The sequence below is a fragment of the Gorilla gorilla genome, chromosome 16, assembly GCF_029281585.2.
Source record: "Gorilla gorilla gorilla isolate KB3781 chromosome 16, NHGRI_mGorGor1-v2.1_pri, whole genome shotgun sequence".
Classification (NCBI taxonomy): Eukaryota; Metazoa; Chordata; class Mammalia; order Primates; family Hominidae; genus Gorilla; species Gorilla gorilla.
Genome location: NC_073240.2, coordinates 7618612 through 7643926, shown reverse-complemented (window position 1 = coordinate 7643926; position 25315 = coordinate 7618612).

The following is a 25315-nucleotide window of genomic DNA, read 5'->3' as shown; positions in this document are numbered from 1 at the left end:
GTACATTCCATTCCATTCCATTCCATTCCATTCCATTCCATTCCATTGAATTCCATTCCATTCCATTCCATTCCATGGAATTCCGTTCCATTCCATTCCATTCCGTTCCGTTCCGTCCCGTTCCGTTCCGTTCCGTTCCGTTGCGTTCCGTTCCGTTCTACTCGGGTTGATTCCATTCTATTCCATTCCATTCCATTCGATTCCATTCGATTCCATTCGATTCCACTCCATTCCATTCCATAGAATTCCATTCCATTCCATTCCATTCCATTGAATTCCATTCCATTCCATTCCATTCCATTGAATTCCATTCCATTCCATTCCATTCCATTCCATTCCATTCCATTCCATTCCATTCCATTCCATTCCATTCCATTCCATTCCATTCCATTCTACTGGTGTCCATTCCATTCCATTCCATTCCATTCCATTCCATTCCATTCCATTCCATTCCACTCCACTCCACTCCACTCCACTCCATTCCACTCCACTCCACTCCGGTACATTCCATTCCATTCCATTCCATTCCATTCCATTCCGTGCTTCTCGGGTACATTCCGTTCCGTTCCATTCCATTCCATTCCATTCCATTCCGTTCCAGTGCACTCTACTCCACTCCACTCCACTCCACTCCACTCCGGTACATTCCATTCCATTCCATTCCATTCCATTTCCATTCCCATTCCATTTCCATTCCCGTTCCATTTCCATTCCCGTTTCTTTTCCATTCCCGTTCCATTTCCATTCCAGTTCCATTACCATTCCCGTTCCATTTCCATTCCCGATCCATTTCCATTCCCGTTCCATTTCCATTCCCGTTCCATTTCCATTCCCGTTCCATTACCATTCCCGTTCCATTTCCGTTCCCGTTCCATTTCCGTTCCCGTTCCATTTCCGTTCTCGTTCCGTTTCCGTTCCCGTTCCATTTCCATTCCCGTTCCATTTCCGTTCCCGTTCCATTTCCATTCCCGTTCCATTTCCATTCCCTTTCCATTTCCATTTCATTCCATTCCGTTCTGCTCGGGTACATTCCATTCCATTCCATTGCATTCCATTCCGTTCTGCTCCTGTCCATTCCATTCCATTCCATTCCGTTCCATTCCGTTCTACTCGGGTAGATTCCATTCCATTCCATTCCATTCCATTCCATTCCATTCCATTCCATTCCATTCTACTGGTGTCCATTCCATTCCATTCCATTCTATTCCATTCCCTTCCATTCCATTCCATTGCATTCCATTCCATTCCATTCCATTCCGTTCCGTTCTACTCGGTTACATTACATTCAATTCCATTCCATTCCGTTCTACTCGGGTAGATTCCATTCCATTCCATTCCATTCCTTTCCATTCCATTGCATTCCATTGCATTGCATTGCACTCAATTCCATTCCATTCCATTCCATTCCATTCCATTCCATTCCATTCCATTCCGTTCCGTTCAACTCGGTTACATTCCATTCAATTACATTCCATTCCGTTCTACTCGGTTACATTCCATTCCATTCCATTCCATTCCATTCCAATCCATTCCATTCCATTCCATTCCGTTCTACTCGGGTACATTCCATTCCATTCCATTCCATTCCATTCCATTCCATTCCATTCCATTCCATTCCATTCCATTCCGTTCTACTTTGGTACATTCCATTCCATTCCATTCCATTCCATTCCATTCCATTCCATTCCATTCCATTCCATTCCGTTCTACTCAGGTTGATTCCATTCTATTCCATTCCATTCCATTCCATTCCATTCCATTCCATTCCATTCCATTCCATTCCATTCCATTCCATTGAATTCCATTCCATTCCATTCCATTCCATTCCATTCCATTGAATTCCATTCCATTCCATTCCATTCCATTCCATTCCATTGAATTCCATTCCATTCCATTCCATTCCATTCCATTGAATTCCATTCCGTTCCATTCCATTCCATTGAATTCCATTCCATTCCATTCCATTCCATTCCATTCCATTCCATTGAATTCCATTCCATTCCATTCCATTCCATTCCATTCCATTCCATCCCATTCCATTCCATTCCATTCCATTCCGTTCTACTCGGGTTGATTCCATTCTATTCCATTCCATTCCATTCGATCCCATTTGATTCCATTCGATTCCATTCAATTCCATTCGATTCCATTCCATTCCACTCCATTCCATTCCATTGAATTCCATTCCATTCCATTCCATTCCATTCCATGGAATTCCATTCCATTCCATTCCATTCCATGGAATTCCATTCCATTCCATTCCATGGAATTCCATTCCATTCCATTCCATTCCATTCCATTGAATTCCATTCCATTCCATTCCATTCCATTGAATTCTGTTCCATTCCATTCCATACCCTTCCGTTCCGTCCCGTTCCGTTCCGTTCCGTTCCGTTGCGTGCCGTTCCGTTCTACTCAGGTTGATTACATTCTATTCCATTCCATTCCATTCGATTCCATTCGATTCCAATCGATTCCATTCGATTGCATTCGATTCCATTCGTTGCCATTCCATTCCATTCCATTGAATTCCATTCCGTTCCATTCCATTCCATTCCATTGAATTCCATTCCATTCCATTCCATTCCTTTCCATTCCATTGAATTCCATTCCATTGCATTCCATTCCATTCCATTCCATTGAATTCCATTCCATTCCATTCCATTCCATTCCATCGAATTCCATTCCATTCCATTCCATAGAATTCCGTTCCATTCCATTCCATTCCATTCCATTCCATTCCATTCCGTGGAATTCCATTCCGTTCCATTCCATTCCATTGAATTCCGTTCCATTCCACTCCATTCCATTCCGTTCCGTTCCGTTCCGTTCCGTTCCGTTCCGTTGCGTTCCGCTCCGTTCTACTCGGGTTGATTCCATTCTATTCCATTCCAGTCCATTCGATCGCATTCGATTCCATTCGATTCCATTCGATTCCATTCGATTCCACTCCATTCCATTCCATAGAATTCCATTCCATTCCATTCCACCCCATTCCATTCCATTGAATTCCATTCCATTCCATTCCATTCCATTCCATTCAATTCCATTGAATTCCATTCCATTCCATTCCATTCCATGGAATTCCATTCCATTCCATTCCATTCCATGGAATTCCATTCCATTCCATTCCATTCCATTCCATTCCATAGAATTCCATTCCATTCCATTCCATTCCATTGAATTCCGTTCCATTCCATTCCATTCCATTCCGTTCCGTTCCGTTCCGTTCCGTTGCGTTCCGTTCCGTTCCGTTGTGTTCCGTTCCGTTCTACTCGGGTTGATTCCATTCTATTCCATTCCATTCCAATCCATTCCATTCCATTCCATTGAATTCCATTCCATTCCATTCCATTCCATTCCATTCCATTCCATTGAATTCCATTCCATTCCATTCCATTCCATGGAATTCCGTTCCATTCCATTCCATTCCGTTCCGTTCCGTCCCGTTCCGTTCCGTTCCGTTCCGTTGCGTTCCGTTCCGTTCTACTCGGGTTGATTCCATTCTATTCCATTCCATTCCATTCGATTCCATTCGATTCCATTCGATTCCACTCCATTCCATTCCATAGAATTCCATTCCATTCCATTCCATTCCATAGAATTCCATTCCATTCCATTCCATTCCATGGAATTCCATTCCATTCCATTCCATTCTACTGGTGTCCATTCCATTCCATTCCATTCCATTCCATTCCATTCCATTCCATTCCATTCCATTCCTTTCCATTCCATTGCATTCCATTGCATTCCATTCCATTCCATTCCATTCCATTCCATTCCATTCCACTCCACTCCACTCCACTCCACTCCATTCCACTCCACTCCACTCCGGTACATTCCATTCCATTCCATTCCATTCCATTCCATTCCGTGCTTCTCGGGTACATTCCGTTCCGTTCCATTCCATTCCATTCCATTCCATTCCATTCCGTTCCAGTGCACTCTACTCCACTCCACTCCACTCCACTCCACTCCGGTACATTCCATTCCATTCCATTCCATTCCATTTCCATTCCCATTCCATTTCCATTCCCGTTCCATTTCCATTCCCGTTTCTTTTCCATTCCCGTTCCATTTCCATTCCAGTTCCATTACCATTCCCGTTCCATTTCCATTCCCGATCCATTTCCATTCCCGTTCCATTTCCATTCCCGTTCCATTTCCATTCCCGTTCCATTACCATTCCCGTTCCATTTCCGTTCCCGTTCCGTTTCCGTTCCCGTTCCATTTCCGTTGTCGTTCCCTTTCCGTTCCCGTTCCTTTTCCATTCCCGTTCCATTTCCGTTCCCGTTCCATTTCCATTCCCGTTCCATTTCCATTCCCTTTCCATTTCCATTTCATTCCATTCCGTTCTGCTCGGGTACATTCCATTCCATTCCATTGCATTCCATTCCGTTCTGCTCCTGTCCATTCCATTCCATTCCATTCCGTTCCATTCCATTCTACTCGGGTAGATTCCATTCCATTCCATTCCATTCCATTCCATTCCATTCCATTCCATTCTACTGGTGTCCATTCCATTCCATTCCATTCTATTCCATTCCATTCCATTCCATTCCATTGCATTCCATTCCATTCCATTCCATTCCGTTCCGTTCTACTCTTTTACATTCCATTCAATTCCATTCCATTCCGTTCTACTGGGGTAGATTCCATTCCATTCCATTCCATTCCTTTCCATTCCATTGCATTCCATTGCATTGCATTGCACTCAATTCCATTCCATTCCATTCCGTTCCATTCCATTCCATTCCATTCCGTTCCGTTCAACTCGGTTACATTCCATTCAATTACATTCCATTCCGTTCTACTCGGTTACATTCCATTCCATTCCATTCCATTCCATTCCAATCCATTCCATTGAATTCCATTCCATTCCATTCCATTCCATTCCATTCCATTCCATTCCATTCCATTCCATTCCATTCTACTGGTGTCCATTCCATTCCATTCCATTCCATTCCATTCCATTCCATTCCTTTCCATTCCATTGCATTCCATTGCATTCCATTCCATTCCATTCCATTCCATTCCATTCCATTCCATTCCAATCCACTCCACTCCACTCCACTCCACTCCATTCCACTCCACTCCACTCCGGTACATTCCATTCCATTCCATTCCATTCCATTCCATTCCGTGCTTCTCGGGTACATTCCGTTCCGTTCCATTCCATTCCATTCCATGCCATTCCGTTCCGTTCCAGTGCACTCTACTCCACTCCACTCCACTCCACTCCACTCCGGTACATTCCATTCCATTCCATTCCATTCCATTTCCATTCCCATTCCATTTCCATTCCCGTTCCATTTCCATTCCCGTTTCTTTTCCATTCCCGTTCCATTTCCATTCCAGTTCCATTACCATTCCCGTTCCATTTCCATTCCCGATCCATTTCCATTCCCGTTCCATTTCCATTCCCGTTCCATTTCCATTCCCGTTCCATTACCATTCCCGTTCCATTTCCGTTCCCGTTCCGTTTCCGTTCCTGTTCCATTTCCGTTGTCGTTCCGTTTCCGTTCCCGTTCCTTTTCCATTCCCGTTCCATTTCCGTTCCCGTTCCATTTCCATTCCCGTTCCATTTCCATTCCCTTTCCATTTCCATTTCATTCCATTCCGTTATGCTCGGGTACATTCCATTCCATTCCATTGCATTCCATTCCGTTCTGCTCCTGTCCATTCCATTCCATTCCATTCCGTTCCATTCCATTCTACTCGGGTAGATTCCATTCCATTCCATTCCATTCCATTCCATTCCATTCCATTCCATTCTACTGGTGTCCATTCCATTCCATTCCATTCTATTCCATTCCATTCCATTCCATTCCATTGCATTCCATTCCATTCCATTCCATTCCGTTCCGTTCTACTCGGTTACATTCCATTCAATTCCATTCCATTCCGTTCTACTCGGGTAGATTCCATTCCATTCCATTCCATTCCTTTCCATTCCATTGCATTCCATTGCATTGCATTGCACTCAATTCCATTCCATTCCATTCCATTCCATTCCATTCCATTCCATTCCGTTCCGTTCAACTCGGTTACATTCCATTCAATTACATTCCATTCCGTTCTACTCGGTTACATTCCATTCCATTCCATTCCATTCCATTCCAATCCATTCCATTCCATTCCATTCTGTTCTACTCGGGTACATTCCATTCCATTCCATTCCATTCCATTCCATTCCATTCCATTACATTCCGTTCTACTTTGGTACATTCCATTCCATTCCATTCCATTCCATTCCATTCCATTCCATTACATTCCATTCCATTCCATTCCGTTCTACTCAGGTTGATTCCATTCTATTCCATTCCATTCCATTCCATTCCATTCCATTCCATTCCATTCCATTCCATTCGATTCCATTCCATTCCATTCCATTGAATTCCATTCCATTCCATTCCATTCCATTCCATGGAATTCCATTCCGTTCCATTCCATTCCATTGAATTCCATTCCATTCCATTCCATTCCATTCCATTCCATTCCATTCCATTCCATTCCATTCTACTGGTGTCCATTCCATTCCATTCCATTCCATTCCATTCCATTCCATTCCATTCCTTTCCATTCCATTGCATTCCATTGCATTCCATTCCATTCCATTCCATTCCATTCCATTCCATTCCATTCCATTCCACTCCACTCCACTCCACTCCACTCCATTCCACTCCACTCCACTCCGGTACATTCCATTCCATTCCATTCCATTCCATTCCATTCCGTGCTTCTCGGGTACATTCCGTTCCGTTCCATTCCATTCCATTCCATTCCATTCCGTTCCAGTGCACTCTACTCCACTCCACTCCACTCCACTCCACTCCGGTACATTCCATTCCATTCCATTCCATTCCATTTCCATTCCCATTCCATTTCTATTCCCGTTCCATTTCCATTCCCGTTTCTTTTCCATTCCCGTTCCATTTCCATTCCAGTTCCATTACCATTCCCGTTCCATTTCCATTCCCGATCCATTTCCATTCCCGTTCCATTTCCGTTCCCGTTCCATTTCCATTCCCGTTCCATTTCCATTCCCTTTCCATTTCCATTTCATTCCATTCCGTTCTGCTCGGGTACATTCCATTCCATTCCATTGCATTCCATTCCGTTCTGCTCCTGTCCATTCCATTCCATTCCATTCCGTTCCATTCCGTTCTACTCGGGTAGATTCCATTCCATTCCATTCCATTCCATTCCATTCCATTCCATTCCATTCCATTCCATTCTACTGGTGTCCATTCCATTCCATTCCATTCTATTCCATTCCATTCCATTCCATTCCATTGCATTCCATTCCATTCCATTCCATTCCGTTCCGTTCTACTCAGTTACATTCCATTCAATTCCATTCCATTCCGTTCTACTCGGGTAGATTCCATTCCATTCCATTCCATTCCTTTCCATTCCATTGCATTCCATTGCATTGCATTGCACTCAATTCCATTCCATTCCATTCCATTCCATTCCATTCCATTCCATTCCGTTCCGTTCAACTCGGTTACATTCCATTCAATTACATTCCATTCCGTTCTACTCGGTTACATTCCATTCCATTCCATTCCATTCCATTCCAATCCATTCCATTCCATTCCATTCCGTTCTACTCGGGTACATTCAATTCCATTCCATTCCATTCCATTCCATTCCATTCCATTCCGTTCTACTTTGGTACATTCCATTCCATTCCATTCCATTCCATTCCATTACATTCCATTCCATTCCATTGAATTCCATTCCATTCCATTGAATTCCATTCCATTCCATTCCATTCCATTGAATTCCGTTCCATTCCATTCCATTCCATTCCATTCCATTGAATTCCATTCCATTCCATTCCATAGAATTCCGTTCCATTCCATTGCATTCCATTCCATTCCATTCCATTCCATTCCATTCCATTCCATTGAATTCAATTCCATTCCATTACATTCCTTTCCATTGAATTCCATTCTGTTCCATTCCATTCCTTTGAATTCCGTTCCATTCCATTCCATTCCATTCCTTTCCGTTCCGTTCCGTTCCGTTCCGTTCCGTTGCGTTCCGCTCCGTTCTACTCGGGTTGATTCCATTCTATTCCTTTCCATTCCATTCGATCCCATTCGATTCCATTCGATTCCATTCGATTCCATTCGATTCCACTCCATTCCATTCCATAGAATTCCATTCCATTCCATTCCATTTGAATTCCAATCCATTCCATTCCATTCCATTCCATTCCATTCCATTCCATTCCATTGAATTCCATTCCATTCCATTCCATTCCATTGAATTCCGTTCCTTTCCATTCCATTCCGTTCCGTTCCGTTCCGTTCCGTTCCGTTGCGTTCCGTTCCGTTCCGTTGCGTTCCGTTCCGTTCTACTCGGGTTGATTCCATTCTATTCCATTCCATTCCATTCCATTCCATTCCATGGAATTCCATTCCATTCCATTGAATTCCATTCCATTCCATTCCATTCCATAGAATTCCGTTCCATTCCATTCCATACCCTTCCGTTCCGTCCCGTTCCGTTCCGTTCCGTTCCGTTGCGTGCCGTTCCGTTCTACTCAGGTTGATTACATTCTATTCCATTCCATTCCATTCGATTCCATTCGATTCCAATCGATTCCATTCGATTGCATTCGATTCCATTCGTTGCCATTCCATTCCATTCCATTGAATTCCATTCCGTTCCATTCCATTCCATTCCATTCCATTGAATTCCATTCCATTCCATTCCATTCCTTTCCATTCCATTGAATTCCATTCCATTCCATTCCATTCCATTCCATTCCATTGAATTCCATTCCATTCCATTCCATTCCATTCCATTGAATTCCATTCCGTTCCATTCCATAGAATTCCGTTCCATTCCATTCCATTCCATTCCATTCCATTCCATTCCATTCCATTGAATTCCATTCCGTTCCATTCCATTCCATTGAATTCCGTTCCATTCCACTCCATTCCATTCCGTTCCGTTCCGTTCCGTTCCGTTCCGTTCCGTTGCGTTCCGCTCCGTTCTACTCGGGTTGATTCCATTCTATTCCATTCCAGTCCATTCGATCCCATTCGATTCCATTCGATTCCATTCGATTCCATTCGATTCCACTCCATTCCATTCCATAGAATTCCATTCCATTCCATTCCATCCCATTCCATTCCATTGAATTCCATTCCATTCCATTCCATTCCATTCCATTCCATTCCATTGAATTCCATTCCATTCCATTCCATTCCATTGAATTCCATTCCATTCCATTCCATTCCATGGAATTGCATTCCATTCCATTCCATGGAATTCCATTCCATTCCATTCCATTCCATGGAATTCCATTCCATTCCATTCCATTCCATTCCATTCCATTCCATTCCATGGAATTCCATTCCATTCCATTCCATTCCATTCCATAGAATTCCATTCCATTCCATTTCATTCCATTGAATTCCGTTCCTTTCCATTCCATTCCGTTCCGTTCCGTTCCGTTCCGTTCCGTTGCGTTCTGTTCCGTTCCGTTGTGTTCCGTTCCGTTCTACTCGGGTTGATTCCATTCTATTCCATTCCATTCCAATCCATTCCATTCCATTCCATTGAATTCCATTCCATTCCATTCCATTCCATTCCATTCCATTCCATTCCATTCCATTGCATTCCATTCCACTCCATTCCATTCCATTCCATTCCATTGAATTCCATTCCATTCCATTCCATTCCATTGAATTCCATTCCATTCCATTCCATTCCATTCCATTCCATTCCATCCCATTCCATTCCATTCCATTCCATTCCGTTCTACTCGGGTTGATTCCATTCTATTCCATTCCATTCCATTCGATCCCATTTGATTCCATTCGATTCCATTCAATTCCATTCGATTCCATTCCATTCCACTCCATTCCATTCCATTGAATTCCATTCCATTCCATTCCATTCCATTCCATGGAATTCCATTCCATTCCATTCCATTCCATGGAATTCCATTCCATTCCATTCCATTCCATGGAATTCCATTCCATTCCATTCCATTCCATGGAATTCCATTCCATTCCATTCCATTCCATTCCATTGAATTCCATTCCATTCCATTCCATTCCATTGAATTCCGTTCCATTCCATTCCATACCCTTCCGTTCCGTCCCGTTCCGTTCCGTTCCGTTCCGTTGCGTGCCGTTCCGTTCTACTCAGGTTGATTACATTCTATTCCATTCCATTCCATTCGATTCCATTCGATTCCAATCGATTCCATTCGATTGCATTCGACTCCATTCATTGCCATTCCATTCCATTCCATTGAATTCCATTCCGTTCCATTCCATTCCATTCCATTCCATTGAATTCCATTCCATTCCATTCCATTCCTTTCCATTCCATTGAATTCCATTCCATTCCATTCCATTCCATTCCATTCCATTGAATTCCATTCCATTCCATTCCATTCCATTCCATTGAATTCCATTCCATTCCATTCCATAGAATTCCGTTCCATTCCATTCCATTCCATTCAATTCCATTCCATTCCATTCCATTGAATTCCATTCCGTTCCATTCCATTCCATTGAATTCCGTTCCATTCCACTCCATTCCATTCCGTTCCGTTCCGTTCCGTTCCGTTCCGTTCCGTTGCGTTCCGCTCCGTTCTACTCGGGTTGATTCCATTCTATTCCATTCCAGTCCATTCGATCCCATTCGATTCCATTCGATTCCATTCGATTCCATTCGATTCCACTCCATTCCATTCCATAGAATTCCATTCCATTCCATTCCACCCCATTCCATTCCATTGAATTCCATTCCATTCCATTCCATTCCATTCCATTCAATTCCATTGAATTCCATTCCATTCCATTCCATTCCATTCCATTCCATAGAATTCCATTCCATTCCATTCCATTCCATTGAATTCCGTTCCATTCCATTCCATTCCATTCCGTTCCGTTCCGTTCCGTTCCGTTGCGTTCCGTTCCGTTCCGTTGTGTTCCGTTCCGTTCTACTCGGGTTGATTCCATTCTATTCCATTCCATTCCAATCCATTCCATTCCATTCCATTGAATTCCATTCCATTCCATTCCATTCCATTCCATTCCATTCCATTCCATTCCATTCTATTCCATTCCATTCCATTCCATTCCATTGAATTCCATTCCATTCCATTCCATTCCATGGAATTCCGTTATATTCCATTCCATTCCGTTCCGTTCCGTCCCGTTCCGTTCCGTTCCGTTCCGTTGCGTTCCATTCCGTTCTACTGGGGTTGATTCCATTCTATTCCATTCCATTCCATTCGATTCCATTCGATTCCATTCGATTCCACTCCATTCCATTCCATAGAATTCCATTCCATTCCATTCCATTCCATAGAATTCCATTCCATTCCATTCCATTCCATTGAATTCCATTCCATTCCATTCCATTCCATTGAATTCCATTCCATTCCATTCCATTCCATTCCATTCCATTCCATTCCATTCCATTCCATTCTACTGGTGTCCATTCCATTCCATTCCATTCCATTCCATTCCATTCCATTCCATTCCATTGCATTCCATTCCTTTCCATTCCATTGCATTCCATTCCATTCCATTCCATTCCATTCCATTCCACTCCACTCCACTCTACTCCACTCCATTCCACTCCACTCCACTCCGGTACATTCCATTCCATTCCATTCCATTCCATTCCATTCCGTGCTTCTCGGGTACATTCCGTTCCGTTCCATTCCATTCCATTCCATTCCATTCCATTCCGTTCCAGTGCACTCTACTCCACTCCACTCCACTCCACTCCACTCCGGTACATTCCATTCCATTCCATTCCATTCCATTTCCATTCCCATTCCATTTCCATTCCCGTTCCATTTCCATTCCCGTTTCTTTTCCATTCCCGTTCCATTTCCATTCCAGTTCCATTACCATTCCCGTTCCATTTCCATTCCAGATCCATTTCCATTCCCGTTCCATTTCCATTCCCGTTCCATTTCCATTCCCGTTCCATTACCATTCCCGTTCCATTTCCGTTCCCGTTCCGTTTCCGTTCCCGTTCCATTTCCGTTGTCGTTCCGTTTCCGTTCCCGTTCCTTTTCCATTCCCGTTCCATTTCCGTTCCCGTTCCATTTCCATTCCCGTTCCATTTCCATTCCCTTTCCATTTCCATTTCATTCCATTCCGTTCTGCTCGGGTACATTCCATTCCATTCCATTGCATTCCATTCCGTTCTGCTCCTGTCCATTCCATTCCATTCCATTCCGTTCCATTCCATTCTACTCGGGTAGATTCCATTCCATTCCATTCCATTCCATTCCATTCCATTCCATTACATTCCATTCCATTCCATTGAATTCCATTCCATTCCATTGAATTCCATTCCATTCCATTCCATTCCATTGAATTCCGTTCCATTCCATTCCATTCCATTCCATTCCATTGAATTCCATTCCATTCCATTCCATAGAATTCCGTTCCATTCCATTCCATTCCATTCCATTCCATTCCATTCCATTCCATTCCATTCCATTCCATTGAATTCAATTCCATTCCATTACTTTCCTTTCCATTGAATTCCATTCTGTTCCATTCCATTCCTTTGAATTCCGTTCCATTCCATTCCATTCCATTCCTTTCCGTTCCGTTCCGTTCCGTTCCGTTCCGTTGCGTTCCGCTCCGTTCTACTCGGGTTGATTCCATTCTATTCCTTTCCATTCCATTCGATCCCATTCGATTCCATTCGATTCCATTCGATTCCATTCGATTCCACTCCATTCCATTCCATAGAATTCCATTCCATTCCATTCCATTTGAATTCCAATCCATTCCATTCCATTCCATTCCATTCCATTCCATTCCATTCCATTCCATTGAATTCCATTCCATTCCATTCCATTCCATTGAATTCCGTTCCTTTCCATTCCATTCCGTTCCGTTCCGTTCCGTTCCGTTCCGTTGCGTTCCGTTCCGTTCCGTTGCGTTCCGTTCCGTTCTACTCGGGTTGATTCCATTCTATTCCATTCCATTCCATTCCATTCCATTCCATTCCATTCCATTCCATTCCATTGAATTCCATTCCATTCCATTCCATTCCATAGAATTCCGTTCCATTCCATTCCATACCCTTCCGTTCCGTCCCGTTCCGTTCCGTTCCGTTCCGTTGCGTGCCGTTCCGTTCTACTCAGGTTGATTACATTCTATTCCATTCCATTCCATTCGATTCCATTCGATTCCAATCGATTCCATTCGATTGCATTCGATTCCATTCGTTGCCATTCCATTCCATTCCATTGAATTCCATTCCGTTCCATTCCATTCCATTCCATTCCATTGAATTCCATTCCATTCCATTCCATTCCTTTCCATTCCATTGAATTCCATTCCATTCCATTCCATTCCATTCCATTCCATTCCATTGAATTCCATTCCATTCCATTCCATTCCATTCCATTGAATTCCATTCCGTTCCATTCCATAGAATTCCGTTCCATTCCATTCCATTCCATTCCATTCCATTCCATTCCATTCCATTGAATTCCATTCCGTTCCATTCCATTCCATTGAATTCCGTTCCATTCCACTCCATTCCATTCCGTTCCGTTCCGTTCCGTTCCGTTCCGTTCCGTTGCGTTCCGCTCCGTTCTACTCGGGTTGATTCCATTCTATTCCATTCCAGTCCATTCGATCCCATTCGATTCCATTCGATTCCATTCGATTCCATTCGATTCCACTCCATTCCATTCCATAGAATTCCATTCCATTCCATTCCATCCCATTCCATTCCATTGAATTCCATTCCATTCCATTCCATTCCATTCCATTCCATTCCATTGAATTCCATTCCATTCCATTCCATTCCATGGAATTCCATTCCATTCCATTCCATTCCATGGAATTGCATTCCATTCCATTCCATGGAATTCCATTCCATTCCATTCCATTCCATGGAATTCCATTCCATTCCATTCCATTCCATTCCATTCCATTCCATGGAATTCCATTCCATTCCATTCCATTCCATTCCATTCCATAGAATTCCATTCCATTCCATTTCATTCCATTGAATTCCGTTCCTTTCCATTCCATTCCGTTCCGTTCCGTTCCGTTCCGTTCCGTTGCGTTCTGTTCCGTTCCGTTGTGTTCCGTTCCGTTCTACTCGGGTTGATTCCATTCTATTCCATTCCATTCCAATCCATTCCATTCCATTCCATTGAATTCCATTCCATTCCATTCCATTCCATTCCATTCCATTCCATTCCATTCCATTGCATTCCATTCCACTCCATTCCATTCCATTCCATTCCATTGAATTCCATTCCATTCCATTCCATTCCATTGAATTCCATTCCATTCCATTCCATTCCATTCCATTCCATTCCATCCCATTCCATTCCATTCCATTCCATTCCGTTCTACTCGGGTTGATTCCATTCTATTCCATTCCATTCCATTCGATCCCATTTGATTCCATTCGATTCCATTCAATTCCATTCGATTCCATTCCATTCCACTCCATTCCATTCCATTGAATTCCATTCCATTCCATTCCATTCCATTCCATGGAATTCCATTCCATTCCATTCCATTCCATGGAATTCCATTCCATTCCATTCCATTCCATGGAATTCCATTCCATTCCATTCCATTCCATGGAATTCCATTCCATTCCATTCCATTCCATTCCATTGAATTCCATTCCATTCCATTCCATTCCATTGAATTCCGTTCCATTCCATTCCATACCCTTCCGTTCCGTCCCGTTCCGTTCCGTTCCGTTCCGTTGCGTGCCGTTCCGTTCTACTCAGGTTGATTACATTCTATTCCTTTCCATTCCATTCGATTCCATTCGATTCCAATCGATTCCATTCGATTGCATTCGACTCCATTCATTGCCATTCCATTCCATTCCATTGAATTCCATTCCGTTCCATTCCATTCCATTCCATTCCATTGAATTCCATTCCATTCCATTCCATTCCTTTCCATTCCATTGAATTCCATTCCATTCCATTCCATTCCATTCCATTCCATTGAATTCCATTCCATTCCATTCCATTCCATTCCATTGAATTCCATTCCATTCCATTCCATAGAATTCCGTTCCATTCCATTCCATTCCATTCAATTCCATTCCATTCCATTCCATTGAATTCCATTCCGTTCCATTCCATTCCATTGAATTCCGTTCCATTCCACTCCATTCCATTCCGTTCCGTTCCGTTCCGTTCCGTTCCGTTCCGTTGCGTTCCGCTCCGTTCTACTCGGGTTGATTCCATTCTATTCCATTCCAGTCCATTCGATCCCATTCGATTCCATTCGATTCCATTCGATTCCATTCGATTCCACTCCATTCCATTCCATAGAATTCCATTCCATTCCATTCCACCCCATTCCATTCCATTGAATTCCATTCCATTCCATTCCATTCCATTCCATTCAATTCCATTGAATTCCATTCCATTCCATTCCATTCCATTCCATTCCATAGAATTCCATTCCATTCCATTCCATTCCATTGAATTCCGTTCCATTCCATTCCATTCCATTCCGTTCCGTTCCGTTCCGTTCCGTTGCGTTCCGTTCCGTTCCGTTGTGTTCCGTTCCGTTCTACTCGGGTTGATTCCATTCTATTCCATTCCATTCCAATCCATTCCATTCCATTCCATTGAATTCCATTCCATTCCATTCCATTCCATTCCATTCCATTCCATTCCATTCTATTCCATTCCATTCCATTCCATTCCATTGAATTCCATTCCATTCCATTCCATTCCATGGAATTCCGTTATATTCCATTCCATTCCGTTCCGTTCCGTCCCGTTCCGTTCCGTTCCGTTCCGTTGCGTTCCATTCCGTTCTACTGGGGTTGATTCCATTCTATTCCATTCCATTCCATTCGATTCCATTCGATTCCATTCGATTCCACTCCATTCCATTCCATAGAATTCCATTCCATTCCATTCCATTCCATAGAATTCCATTCCATTCCATTCCATTCCATTGAATTCCATTCCATTCCATTCCATTCCATTGAATTCCATTCCATTCCATTCCATTCCATTCCATTCCATTCCATTCCATTCCATTCCATTCTACTGGTGTCCATTCCATTCCATTCCATTCCATTCCATTCCATTCCATTCCATTCCATTCCATTGCATTCCATTCCTTTCCATTCCATTGCATTCCATTGCATTCCATTCCATTCCATTCCATTCCATTCCATTCCATTCCATTCCACTCCACTCCACTCTACTCCACTCCATTCCACTCCACTCCACTCCGGTACATTCCATTCCATTCCATTCCATTCCATTCCATTCCGTGCTTCTCGGGTACATTCCGTTCCGTTCTATTCCATTCCATTCCATTCCATTCCATTCCGTTCCAGTGCACTCTACTCCACTCCACTCCACTCCACTCCACTCCGGTACATTCCATTCCATTCCATTCCATTCCATTTCCATTCCCATTCCATTTCCATTCCCGTTCCATTTCTATTCCCGTTTCTTTTCCATTCCCGTTCCATTTCCATTCCAGTTCCATTACCATTCCCGTTCCATTTCCATTCCAGATCCATTTCCATTCCCGTTCCATTTCCATTCCCGTTCCATTTCCATTCCCGTTCCATTACCATTCCCGTTCCATTTCCGTTCCCGTTCCGTTTCCGTTCCCGTTCCATTTCCGTTGTCGTTCCGTTTCCGTTCCCGTTCCTTTTCCATTCCCGTTCCATTTCCGTTCCCGTTCCATTTCCATTCCCGTTCCATTTCCATTCCCTTTCCATTTCCATTTCATTCCATTCCGTTCTGCTCGGGTACATTCCATTCCATTCCATTGCATTCCATTCCGTTCTGCTCCTGTCCATTCCATTCCATTCCATTCCGTTCCATTCCGTTCTACTCGGGTAGATTCCATTCCATTCCATTCCATTCCATTCCATTCCATTCCATTCCATTCCATTCCATTCTACTGGTGTCCATTCCATTCCATTCCATTCTATTCCATTCCATTCCATTCCATTCCATTGCATTCCATTCCATTCCATTCCATTCCGTTCCGTTCTACTCGGTTACATTCCATTCAATTCCATTCCATTCCGTTCTACTCGGGTAGATTCCATTCCATTCCATTCCATTCCTTTCCATTCCATTGCATTCCATTGCATTGCATTGCACTCAATTCCATTCCATTCCATTCCATTCCATTCCATTCCATTCCATTCCATTCCGTTCCGTTCAACTCGGTTACATTCCATTCAATTCCATTCCATTCCGTTCTACTCGGTTACATTCCATTCCATTCCATTCCATTCCATTCCAATCCATTCCATTCCATTCCATTCCGTTCTACTCGGGTACATTCCATTCCATTCCATTCCATTCCATTCCATTCAATTCCATTCCATTCCATTCCATTCCGTTCTACTTTGGTACATTCCATTCCATTCCATTCCATTCCATTCCATTCCATTCCACTCCATTCCATTCCATTGCATTCCATTCCATTCCATTCCATTCCATTCCATTCCATTCCATTGAATTCCATTCCATTCCATTCCATTCCATGGAATTCCGTTCCATTCCATTCCATTCCGTTTCGTTCCGTCCCGTTCCGTTCCGTTCCGTTCCGTTGCGTTCCGTTCCGTTCTACTCGGGTTGATTCCATTCTATTCCATTCCATTCCATTCGATTCCATTCGATTCCATTCGATTCCACTCCATTCCATTCCATAGAATTCCATTCCATTCCATTCCATTCCATTGAATTCCATTCCATTCCATTCCATTCCATTGAATTCCATTCCATTCCATTCCATTTCATTGAATTCCATTCCATTCCATTCCATTCCATTCCATTCCATTCCATTCCATTCCATTCCATTCCATTGAATTGCACTCAATTCCATTCCATTCCATTCCATTCCATTCCATTCCATTCCATTCCGTTCCGTTCAACTCGGTTACATTCCATTCAATTACATTCCATTCCGTTCTACTCGGTTACATTCCATTCCATTCCATTCCATTCCATTCCAATCCATTCCATTCCATTCCATTCTGTTCTACTCGGGTACATTCCATTCCATTCCATTCCATTCCATTCCATTCCATTCCATTCCATTCCGTTCTACTTTGGTACATTCCATTCCATTCCATTCCATTCCATTCCATTCCATTCCATTCCATTCCATTCCATTCCATTCCATTCCATTCCGTTCTACTCAGGTTGATTCCATTCTATTCCATTCCATTCCATTCCATTCCATTCCATTCCATTCCATTCCATTCCATTCGATTCCATTCCATTCCATTCCATTGAATTCCATTCCATTCCATTCCATTCCATTCCATGGAATTCCATTCCGTTCCATTCCATTCCATTGAATTCCATTCCATTCCATTCCATTCCATTCCATTCCATTCCATTCCATTCCATTCCATTCTACTGGTGTCCATTCCATTCCATTCCATTCCATTCCATTCCATTCCATTCCATTCCATTCCTTTCCATTCCATTGCATTCCATTGCATTCCATTCCATTCCATTCCATTCCATTCCATTCCACTCCACTCCACTCCACTCCACTCCATTCCACTCCACACCGGTACATTCCATTCCATTCCATTCCATTCCATTCCATTCCGTGCTTCTCGGGTACATTCCGTTCCGTTCCATTCCATTCCATTCCATTCCATTCCGTTCCAGTGCACTCTACTCCACTCCACTCCACTCCACTCCACTCCGGTACATTCCATTCCATTCCATTCCATTCCATTTCCATTCCCATTCCATTTCCATTCCCGTTCCATTTCCATTCCCGTTTCTTTTCCATTCCCGTTCCATTTCCATTCCAGTTCCATTACCATTCCCGTTCCATTTCCATTCCCGATCCATTTCCATTCCCGTTCCATTTCCGTTCCCGTTCCATTTCCATTCCCGTTCCATTTCCATTCCCTTTCCATTTCCATTTCATACCATTCCGTTCTGCTCGGGTACATTCCATTCCATTCCATTGCATTCCATTCCGTTCTGCTCCTGTCCATTCCATTCCATTCCATTCCGTTCCATTCCGTTCTACTCGGGTAGATTCCATTCCATTCCATTCCATTCCATTCCATTCCATTCCATTCCATTCCATTCTACTGGTGTCCATTCCATTCCATTCCATTCTATTCCATTCCATTCCATTCCATTCCATTGCATTCCATTCCATTCCATTCCATTCCGTTCCGTTCTACTCGGTTACATTCCATTCAATTCCATTCCATTCCGTTCTACTCGGGTAGATTCCATTCCATTCCATTCCATTCCTTTCCATTCCATTGCATTCCATTGCATTGCATTGCACTCAATTCCATTCCATTCCATTCCATTCCATTCCATTCCATTCCATTCCGTTCCGTTCAACTCGGTTACATTCCATTCAATTGCATTCCATTCCGTTCTACTCGGTTACATTCCATTCCATTCCATTCCATTCCATTCCAATCCATTCCATTCCATTCCATTGAATTCCATTCCATTCCATTCCATTCCATTCCATTCCATTCCATTCCATTGAATTCCATTCCATTCCATTCCATTCCATTCCATTCCATTCCATTCCATTCCATTGAATTCCATTCCATTCCATTCCATTCCATGGAATTCCGTTCCATTCCATTCCATTCCGTTCCGTTCCGTCCCGTTCCGTTCCGTTCCGTTCCGTTGCGTTCCGTTCCGTTCTACTCGGGTTGATTCCATTCTATTCCATTCCATTCCATTCGATTCCATTCGATTCCATTCGATTCCACTCCATTCCATTCCATAGAATTCCATTCCATTCCATTCCATTCCATTGAATTCCATTCCATTCCATTCCATTCCATTGAATTCCATTCCATTCCATTCCATTCCATTTCATTCCATTCCATTCCATTCCATTCTACTGGTGTCCATTCCATTCCATTCCATTCCATTCCATTCCATTCCATTCCTTTCCATTCCATTGCATTCCATTCCATTCCATTCCATTCCATTCCATTCCATTCCACTCCACTCCACTCCACTCCACTCCATTCCACTCCACTCCACTCCGGTACATGCCATTCCATTCCATTCCATTCCATTCCATTCCATTCCGTGCTTCTCGGGTACATTCCGTTCCGTTCCATTCCATTCCATTCCATTCCATTCCGTTCCAGTGCACTCTACTCCACTCCACTCCACTCCACTCCACTCCATTCCACTCCACACCGGTACATTCCATTCCATTCCATTCCATTCCATTCCATTCCGTGCTTCTCGGGTACATTCCGTTCCGTTCCATTCCATTCCATTCCATTCCATTCCATTCCGTTCCAGTGCACTCTACTCCACTCCACTCCACTCCACTCCACTCCGGTACATTCCATTCCATTCCATTCCATTCCATTTCCATTCCCATTCCATTTCCATTCCCGTTCCATTTCCATTCCCGTTTCTTTTCCATTCCCGTTCCATTTCCATTCCAGTTCCATTACCATTCCCGTTCCATTTCCATTCCCGATCCATTTCCATTCCCGTTCCATTTCCGTTCCCGTTCCATTTCCATTCCCGTTCCATTTCCATTCCCTTTCCATTTCCATTTCATACCATTCCGTTCTGCTCGGGTACATTCCATTCCATTCCATTGCATTCCATTCCGTTCTGCTCCTGTCCATTCCATTCCATTCCATTCCGTTCCATTCCGTTCTACTCGGGTAGATTCCATTCCATTCCATTCCATTCCATTGCATTCCATTCCATTCCATTCCATTCCATTCTACTGGTGTCCATTCCATTCCATTCCATTCTATTCCATTCCATTCCATTCCATTCCATTGCATTCCATTCCATTCCATTCCATTCCGTTCCGTTCTACTCGGTTACATTCCATTCAATTCCATTCCATTCCGTTCTACTCGGGTAGATTCCATTCCATTCCATTCCATTCCTTTCCATTCCATTGCATTCCATTGCATTGCATTGCACTCAATTCCATTCCATTCCATTCCATTCCATTCCATTCCATTCCATTCCGTTCCGTTCAACTCGGTTACATTCCATTCAATTACATTCCATTCCGTTCTACTCGGTTCCATTCCATTCCATTCCATTCCATTCCATTCCATTCCATTCCATTGAATTCCATTCCGTTCCATTCCATTCCATTGAATTCCGTTCCATTCCACTCCATTCCATTCCGTTCCGTTCCGTTCCGTTCCGTTCCGTTCCGTTGCGTTCCGCTCCGTTCTACTCGGGTTGATTCCATTCTATTCCATTCCAGTCCATTCGATCCCATTCGATTCCATTCGATTCCATTCGATTCCATTCGATTCCACTCCATTCCATTCCATAGAATTCCATTCCATTCCATTCCATCCCATTCCATTCCATTGAATTCCATTCCATTCCATTCCATTCCATTCCATTCCATTCCATTGAATTCCATTCCATTCCATTCCATTCCATTGAATTCCATTCCATTCCATTCCATTCCATGGAATTGCATTCCATTCCATTCCATGGAATTCCATTCCATTCCATTCCATTCCATGGAATTCCATTCCATTCCATTCCATTCCATTCCATGGAATTCCATTCCATTCCATTCCATTCCATTCCATAGAATTCCATTCCATTCCATTTCATTCCATTGAATTCCGTTCCTTTCCATTCCATTCCGTTCCGTTCCGTTCCGTTCCGTTCCGTTGCGTTCGGTTCCGTTCCGTTGTGTTCCGTTCCGTTCTACTCGGGTTGATTCCATTCTATTCCATTCCATTCCAATCCATTCCATTCCATTCCATTGAATTCCATTCCATTCCATTCCATTCCATTCCATTCCATTCCATTCCATTCCATTGCATTCCATTCCACTCCATTCCATTCCATTCCATTCCATTGAATTCCATTCCATTCCATTCCATTCCATTGAATTCCATTCCATTCCATTCCATTCCATTCCATTCCATTCCATTCCATCCCATTCCATTCCATTCCATTCCATTCCGTTCTACTCGGGTTGATTCCATTCTATTCCATTCCATTCCATTCGATCCCATTTGATTCCATTCGATTCCATTCAATTCCATTCGATTCCATTCCATTCCACTCCATTCCATTCCATTGAATTCCATTCCATTCCATTCCATTCCATTCCATGGAATTCCATTCCATTCCATTCCATTCCATGGAATTCCATTCCATTCCATTCCATTCCATGGAATTCCATTCCATTCCATTCCATTCCATGGAATTCCATTCCATTCCATTCCATTCCATTCCATTGAATTCCATTCCATTCCATTCCATTCCATTGAATTCCGTTCCATTCCATTCCATACCCTTCCGTTCCGTCCCGTTCCGTTCCGTTCCGTTCCGTTGCGTGCCGTTCCGTTCTACTCAGGTTGATTACATTCTATTCCATTCCATTCCATTCGATTCCATTCGATTCCAATCGATTCCATTCGATTGCATTCGACTCCATTCATTGCCATTCCATTCCATTCCATTGAATTCCATTCCGTTCCATTCCATTCCATTCCATTCCATTGAATTCCATTCCATTCCATTCCATTCCTTTCCATTCCATTGAATTCCATTCCATTCCATTCCATTCCATTCCATTCCATTGAATTCCATTCCATTCCATTCCATTCCATTCCATTGAATTCCATTCCATTCCATTCCATAGAATTCCGTTCCATTCCATTCCATTCCATTCAATTCCATTCCATTCCATTCCATTGAATTCCATTCCGTTCCATTCCATTCCATTGAATTCCGTTCCATTCCACTCCATTCCATTCCGTTCCGTTCCGTTCCGTTCCGTTCCGTTCCGTTGCGTTCCGCTCCGTTCTACTCGGGTTGATTCCATTCTATTCCATTCCAGTCCATTCGATCCCATTCGATTCCATTCGATTCCATTCGATTCCATTCGATTCCACTCCATTCCATTCCATAGAATTCCATTCCATTCCATTCCACCCCATTCCATTCCATTGAATTCCATTCCATTCCATTCCATTCCATTCCATTCAATTCCATTGAATTCCATTCCATTCCATTCCATTCCATTCCATTCCATAGAATTCCATTCCATTCCATTCCATTCCATTGAATTCCGTTCCATTCCATTCCATTCCATTCCGTTCCGTTCCGTTCCGTTCCGTTGCGTTCCGTTCCGTTCCGTTGTGTTCCGTTCCGTTCTACTCGGGTTGATTCCATTCTATTCCATTCCATTCCAATCCATTCCATTCCATTCCATTGAATTCCATTCCATTCCATTCCATTCCATTCCATTCCATTCCATTCCATTCCATTCTATTCCATTCCATTCCATTCCATTCCATGGAATTCCGTTATATTCCATTCCATTCCGTTCCGTTCCGTCCCGTTCCGTTCCGTTCCGTTCCGTTGCGTTCCATTCCGTTCTACTGGGGTTGATTCCATTCTATTCCATTCCATTCCATTCGATTCCATTCGATTCCATTCGATTCCACTCCATTCCATTCCATAGAATTCCATTCCATTCCATTCCATTCCATAGAATTCCATTCCATTCCATTCCATTCCATTGAATTCCATTCCATTCCATTCCATTCCATTGAATTCCATTCCATTCCATTCCATTCCATTCCATTCCATTCCATTCCATTCTACTGGTGTCCATTCCATTCCATTCCATTCCATTCCATTCCATTCCATTCCATTCCATTCCATTCCATTGCATTCCATTCCTTTCCATTCCATTGTATTCCATTGCATTCCATTCCATTCCATTCCATTCCATTCCATTCCATTCCACTCCACTCCACTCTACTCCACTCCATTCCACTCCACTCCACTCCGGTACATTCCATTCCATTCCATTCCATTCCATTCCATTCCGTGCTTCTCGGGTACATTCCGTTCCGTTCCATTCCATTCCATTCCATTCCATTCCATTCCGTTCCAGTGCACTCTACTCCACTCCACTCCACTCCACTCCACTCCGGTACATTCCATTCCATTCCATTCCATTCCATTTCCATTCCCATTCCATTTCCATTCCCGTTCCATTTCCATTCCCGTTTCTTTTCCATTCCCGTTCCATTTCCATTCCAGTTCCATTACCATTCCCGTTCCATTTCCATTCCAGATCCATTTCCATTCCCGTTCCATTTCCATTCCCGTTCCATTTCCATTCCCGTTCCATTACCATTCCCGTTCCATTTCCGTTCCCGTTCCGTTTCCGTTCCCGTTCCATTTCCGTTGTCGTTCCGTTTCCGTTCCCGTTCCTTTTCCATTCCCGTTCCATTTCCGTTCCCGTTCCATTTCCATTCCCGTTCCATTTCCATTCCCTTTCCATTTCCATTTCATTCCATTCCGTTCTGCTCGGGTACATTCCATTCCATTCCATTGCATTCCATTCCGTTCTGCTCCTGTCCATTCCATTCCATTCCATTCCGTTCCATTCCATTCTACTCGGGTAGATTCCATTCCATTCCATTCCATTCCATTCCATTCCATTCCATTCCATTCCATTCCATTCTACTGGTGTCCATTCCATTCCATTCCATTCTATTCCATTCCATTCCATTCCATTCCATTGCATTCCATTCCATTCCATTCCATTCCGTTCCGTTCTACTCGGTTACATTCCATTCAATTCCATTCCATTCCGTTCTACTCGGGTAGATTCCATTCCATTCCATTCCATTCCTTTCCATTCCATTGCATTCCATTGCATTGCATTGCACTCAATTCCATTCCATTCCATTCCATTCCATTCCATTCCATTCCATTCCATTCCATTCCGTTCCGTTCAACTCGGTTACATTCCATTCAATTCCATTCCATTCCGTTCTACTCGGTTACATTCCATTCCATTCCATTCCATTCCATTCCAATCCATTCCATTCCATTCCATTCCGTTCTACTCGGGTACATTCCATTCCATTCCATTCCATTCCATTCCATTCCATTCCATTCCATTCCATTCCATTCCATTCCATTCCGTTCTACTTTGGTACATTCCATTCCATTCCATTCCATTCCATTCCATTCCATTGAATTCCATTCCATTCCATTCCATTCCATTCCATTCCATTCCATTCCATTCCATTCCATTCCATTCTACTGGTGTCCATTCCATTCCATTCCATTCCATTCCATTCCATTCCATTCCATTCCATTCCATTGCATTCCATTCCTTTCCATTCCATTGCATTCCATTGCATTCCATTCCATTCCATTCCATTCCATTCCATTCCATTCCACTCCACTCCACTCTACTCCACTCCATTCCACTCCACTCCACTCCGGTACATTCCATTCCATTCCATTCCATTCCATTCCGTTCTA